This window comes from Cariama cristata, unplaced genomic scaffold (genome assembly GCF_000690535.1).
Source record: "Cariama cristata isolate BGI_N322 unplaced genomic scaffold, ASM69053v1 scaffold9579, whole genome shotgun sequence".
NCBI lineage: Eukaryota > Metazoa > Chordata > Aves > Cariamiformes > Cariamidae > Cariama > Cariama cristata.
In genome coordinates this window covers 37,004-42,593 of record NW_009634026.1, presented here as the reverse complement: position 1 = coordinate 42,593, position 5,590 = coordinate 37,004, and the positions used below count along the sequence as shown (strand labels likewise).

Genomic DNA, 5,590 nt, shown 5'->3' with positions numbered 1-5,590 from the left:
AGAATATTTTGCCCCCCCCCCCCCCCCCCCCAGCATACCTGCTGTAAAATATGAAAATGTTACTATGCTAAATTTCAAGGTATTTTCTGACAGAAGAATTGTTTAGATAACACTGAGAGTTAAAACTGTAGCTTGTCCTGTTTATTCTATATAAGTAGTTTGAACATTTTTCACTTCTGTAGCAGCTGACTTCTGCAGTAAGTTGTCTGTATTGGGAAAGCTAAAGCATTCAGACCATTGAAGTGTTTTTTGGCTGTGCCTTAAACTTATGTTTTGGGTTTGATCAAATATATTTTAATGTGGTTATTTACATTCTTGTTCAAGAGCATTCTCACAGTAAGGATTGCATGTGAACAAGCCAAAGTTGGGCCGTTGTTTATGTGGTCACGACAGCAACATTGCATGCAAAGCTGGGAGCCTTGTGTGGATCAGTTCCCTTTCATTTTTGGCAGAGATCACAAGGGACCAGAACTTCCCTGGCCCCCAGCCACAGTGAAGGGGCTTTGTGGGTGCTGTGGAATAGAGACCTAGAGCAGGTGTTTTCTAAGTGCTTCTTGAGCTCATGACTTGAGGGTCCATTTCTCACTCTTTGGTCTTCACATGGAGCAAATGCTGTTGCCAGTGCAGAGGGTGTTGGAGAGAGATGGACAAGCCACTACGGGCTGGGATCATTCTTGTGGAAACTGCCCCAGCTTAGTGGTTCATCCCTTCTCTAGGATAAAGGACTTCAGCTATTCCCAGATAATACAGTTACTTCTGTGGCTTAAATGATAAGCAGTTTGCATTGCCTGGTTGAAAATTCAGAGTTTGAACCAGGCTAATAATGCCTTAAATAAGGTCTGATAGATATAAATCCTTGATCCTGTTCACTTCATGTCCTTCATGAAAGTCCAAATTACATCATCATGTATCATTGCTACTGCTTTCACTTCTGTTACATCATTCACTTGAACTGGCATCAAAGGATTAATTTGAATCCTTTCCTTGCTGCACAAACAAGCCTTTAGTTCCTCTCTCCTCTCTAACTTGTGTTTGTGTGTCAAAAGGTCTGGTTTTACTATTTTTCCCATAAGTGCAATTGAAACAGAGCTATCCGTGGATGTAGTATTCATGTACGTGTTTGCCAGATCATGGCTTACAGAAAATGTTAGAGTATGTGTAGAATATGTCTGCATATAATTTCAGCCTACTGTAGGTATACATTATGATATCTACACCTATATTGTTATGTATTCAGAAAGAGGTGAAAAAAAAAAAAGTGTTTATAGCTGATCGGTCTATGCAGGAGACAGACCTACTGACGTTCCATTTGAATTCAGAAAATATTTCAGAGACGGCTAAATAGGATAGACAAGTTGTATAGCTTCACAGGTTGTCTTCAGTGCAGTCAGCCTGCCCTGTATTTTAATTTCTCCAACAAATTAAGTTTCACTTACCACTTCCAAACTGCAGTTGAAAGTAAGGAGAGAAAAAAAAAAAAGCATTGCTATTGATCTGAGGCAGGAAATACTTCCCAGATAAGAGCAGTAGTATTCTTATGTGGCCTCCAAAACAAGTGTGAACACTAGGGAGTTGAAGAAAGATCAATAAAACTCAGCATGTTAAATATTTTGCCAGTTTGTTCAATGCTTTTGTGTCATATCCCTATCTGTGCTTTCCCCTTGGAATAGAACAAGTCACTTTATGTATTTCTGCATAATAATTAAGCGGTGAAGGTTGCTCCTAGAAAACTTCAGGATTATTTTTTTCCCCTGCCTATTTCCAAAGGAAGGGGGAATTAAGCCCTTGAAAAATGAATCTGACAGATCTTTTGTTTCAAAGTCTGATGCTGTTGGTTCAAAGATACAGGCTTCGAGCACATGAATACTGCTCTTGCCTTTTTCTGTATAGTGCTGAGTCTGTTGCAATTATATTTCTCAATCTGAATGTCCTTGGTTTGGAAGATTTTAACTGCATGATGGAATAGCACAAATCTATTGTGTCTGTATAAGGCTTTGTTTTTTTCCCTGAAGTTTATTTGGTTTTTAGTTACATAGGAATGGAAACCCTGAAATCACCCAAGTGACTAATTTAATCTTGTTGAATTTATAAGTATCTAAATCAAATAGAGTATTGGCTTAAGATGTGGAGTTTCATCTTGGATGGAATTTGTTTGGAACTGAGCCTTTCAAATGTCTGATTTATAATGGAATTGCTGTTGCACACTCAACTCTGACAGCAGTATAGTCATATAATGTTCTCTAATAAAGTGATACAGGACTTGAAGATTTCTGCAGTCCTATGCCTGGGCGAGGAGCCTGTCATCCTTCACAGAATTGTCAAGCTCTGCCATAAGACCAGTTTGGGTTTGTTTTCCTTGAATTTTTTCTATTGGAGCTATTCCAGGACTTTAGTGCAAATTTCCTTGGTGTTTTTTTTGGCTTTTTAGCCTAAACTTGTGCATGATCAGTTTTTATAACAATTTTTCCCCCTCCTCCCATGCTGATGTATTTGTAGGTGACAATCGTATTCCTTTTCAGCCTTTCTTTTTCTAAGCTGAACAAGCCAAACCTTCAAGTCTCCTTGCCTGTGATACGCTCTCCATCTCCCTAACCCTTCTAGCAGCTCGCTCTCCTCTGGCTGTTGAGGTTGTCACTGATAGCAGCAGTTCTGGCAGACTTCACTCTTCTTTTTCTTCCCCTCATGTTGTTAGACGTTTAATGAAATATGTCAAAAGGTCCTGCACGTGGGTCGGGGCAACCCCAAGCACAAATACAGGTTGAGTGGAGAACGGATCAAGAGCAGCCCTGAGGAGAAGGACTTGGGGGTGTTGGTTGACAAGAAGCTCAGCATGACCTGGCAATGTGCGCTGGCAGCCCAGAAAGCCAACCGTACCCTGGGCTGCATCCCAGGCAGGGTGGCCAGCAGGTTGAGGGAGGGGATTCTGCCCCTCTGCTTCACTCTGATGAGACCCCCCCCTGCAGTACTGCCTTCAGCTCTGGGGTCCTCAGCACAAGAAGGACATGGACCTGTTGGAGCAAGTCCAGAGGAGGTCACAAAGATGATCTGAGGGCTGGAGCACCTCTGCTGTGAGGACAGGTTGAGAGAGTTGGGGTTGTTCGGCCTGGAGAAGAGAAGGCTCTGGGGATGCCTTAGAGCAGCCTTCCCGTACCTAAAGGTGCCGACAAGAAAGCTGGGGAGGGACTTTTGACAAGGGCAGGGAGTGATAGGATAAAGGACAATGGCTTTAAACTGGAAGAGGGAAGAAATTCCTCGCTTTGAGAGTGGTGAGGCCCTGGCACAGGTTGCCCAGAGAAGCTGTGGCTGCCCCATCCCTGGAAGTGTTCAAGGCCAGGTTGGATGGGGCTTTGAGCAACCTGGTCTAGTGGAAGGTGTCCCTGCCTCTGACAGGGGGGTTGGAATGAGATGGTCATTAAGGTCCCTTCCAACCCAAACCGTTCTATGATCTTACTCCTGCATTAGGACAGCATCGTCTTTGAAATCCAAGGAAGTTTATTCTTGTGTCTGCTCAAACCTATTACCTCAGCTCACCTACAGCCTGTTGTAATTCAGAGACATGCTAATTAGTGTCTTACATTGTCTACTGAATAGATACTACCAATATATAGAACATTGGAAGCAGCTATCAAGGCTATTTTTTGATTATCTGCACAAAGAGATAGAGAGGTGTACAGGAAAGGAGCAGTTTTGACTCTCATTTGTGCAAGATATCATTCTGACCTATGCTGATTGGAAAGTGAATACATTCTTGTGTTTTCTTCTGCAATAGAAAGCAGAGGATGCTGTCCTACATATTTTTCTTAGTAACTGCAGGCTTATTGCATATTCCTATAACTGTTTAGTTGCATATGAACACGTCCCTCAAACCCAAGGGTGCCACAATGCAAAATGTGGCTGGCTAATTCTGAAAATTAGTTGTATTTATAATAATGACCTTTAAAGAAGTATCATATAAATATAATTATGAGCATCTACCATTAAATATTGGCTATGTTTGAACTTTATATTTGGGTATATTTGGCTATATTTGGGTAAAGGGTGCTCAATAGGAGCAGACTAACTGTATGAAGTATCAGGCTGAATGAGAATGTCTGAATTTTTTTCTATTGAATTGTTCATAAGGAGCTATAGAAATTTGATTTGCTGCAGTGTGCCTGTATGCCTTATCACCTGGTTTTAATGACAACCTTTCTCACATGGCTTGAACTTCTGGTTCATTTATTAACCTTTTTGGTGTTGGAAATCATTACCAGGGTAATAAATGCATTTGATATACCTGGAGGACTTCTGGCATTTTAAATAACTGAATATAATTTAGTGCCTCCTTTCCATAGTGTTGCATTTCTCAGGCCTGGGTGCTGTCTGAGAGTTATTAGTGAACAGGAACAGACAAAGCCATTTTCTGTTGCATACTTGGTTCCACAGATTAGTCATCTATAGAAATCAGATGTGTTTGGTTAGGCTAAAATTGTTTGTAGTCAGCTTTTAAAAATTCAGAATTGGTAAAGCCACCTTGGAGAGGATGGAGAGCGCACTGACAGAGCAAGATTGCTGCACCACTGAAGAGTTCATAAAAACAATTTTAATAAGTTAGACTTGCAAGTAGAAGTTGAATGAACTTCTTCACTAGGCTAATACCTGCACTGGCTGGAATATTTCCTTAAACTGACTGGAAGTTTTATCACCAAATCAACAAAGCTGAAAATAGCTTTGCAAAGCTGATTGCGTGAGGAAGGCTGTAGAATGGCTGTTTTGAGGTGTTGCAGTACCACATACTCATTAATTCCCATTTATTGCCTTTTATTGCTACTAAGGTTTGGGTAAATATGGGGAGAAGGGGATCACCAAAACATTTTTCTTACTCTTGTGATTCGGACTGTGTAGTGCAGCATATCACTGGATTTGGCTTTTTTCCTTTAAGCCCTTATGGTCAAAATAAAAGGATGAGTAAGAATGAAAATGTCTTCCTATTCCATCTGCTGCTATGTTCTCTTTAGTCATTGCCCTTACAGAAGAAGATGTACAACTGCTGTTGAGCCAAAATTAACTGGCACTAATAAATGTAACTTAAAACAAAATTGAAAATATTTAGAAAACTTCTAAGTTTGGAAGTAGCACCTATATCTAACAGTCACCAGGTCAGTCAAAACACTCTGCAAATGCTATCTTGTTTATACTGTACTGCACATTTCATTGTTTGACAGTGTAATGCAGAACTTGATTGAGTTGTGATATACTGTAAAGAAATTGGAGAATACAGCCATTGATTTTAAGTATATTTTTAACTGTTGGTGACATGTAGATATGAAAAGGAAATATTTTCAGAATCAGCTAAACTGAGTGTTAAATATTTAGATAGCTTTACTCTGAGCATTAATGTCTAGTATTTCTTTTCTCCATCTTCAGCACACATCCAGCAAAAAATAATACTTTGAAAGGAAGGAAAAATCACCTTGTTATACTTAAAAATGGGGTGTTTGGTCTGTAGGCTGAGAAGAAGCAGAGACTCTGAAGGTCACACTTGAAGGTTTTTAAACAAAACCTGTATGGAAGAGTAGAAGTTTCTCCAACAAATGTGTGTTTACTTGGA

The 5,590-nt window shown here is 40.2% G+C and overlaps 1 protein-coding gene across 1 annotated transcript in view; it reads left to right on the top strand.

The window, feature by feature from the left end:
• The window catches only part of OGFOD3 (2-oxoglutarate and iron-dependent oxygenase domain containing 3), a 67,075-nt gene that overhangs the window by 26,771 nt on the left and 34,714 nt on the right, over positions 1 to 5,590 (top strand). The gene's annotated exons all lie outside the window — the stretch shown is intronic.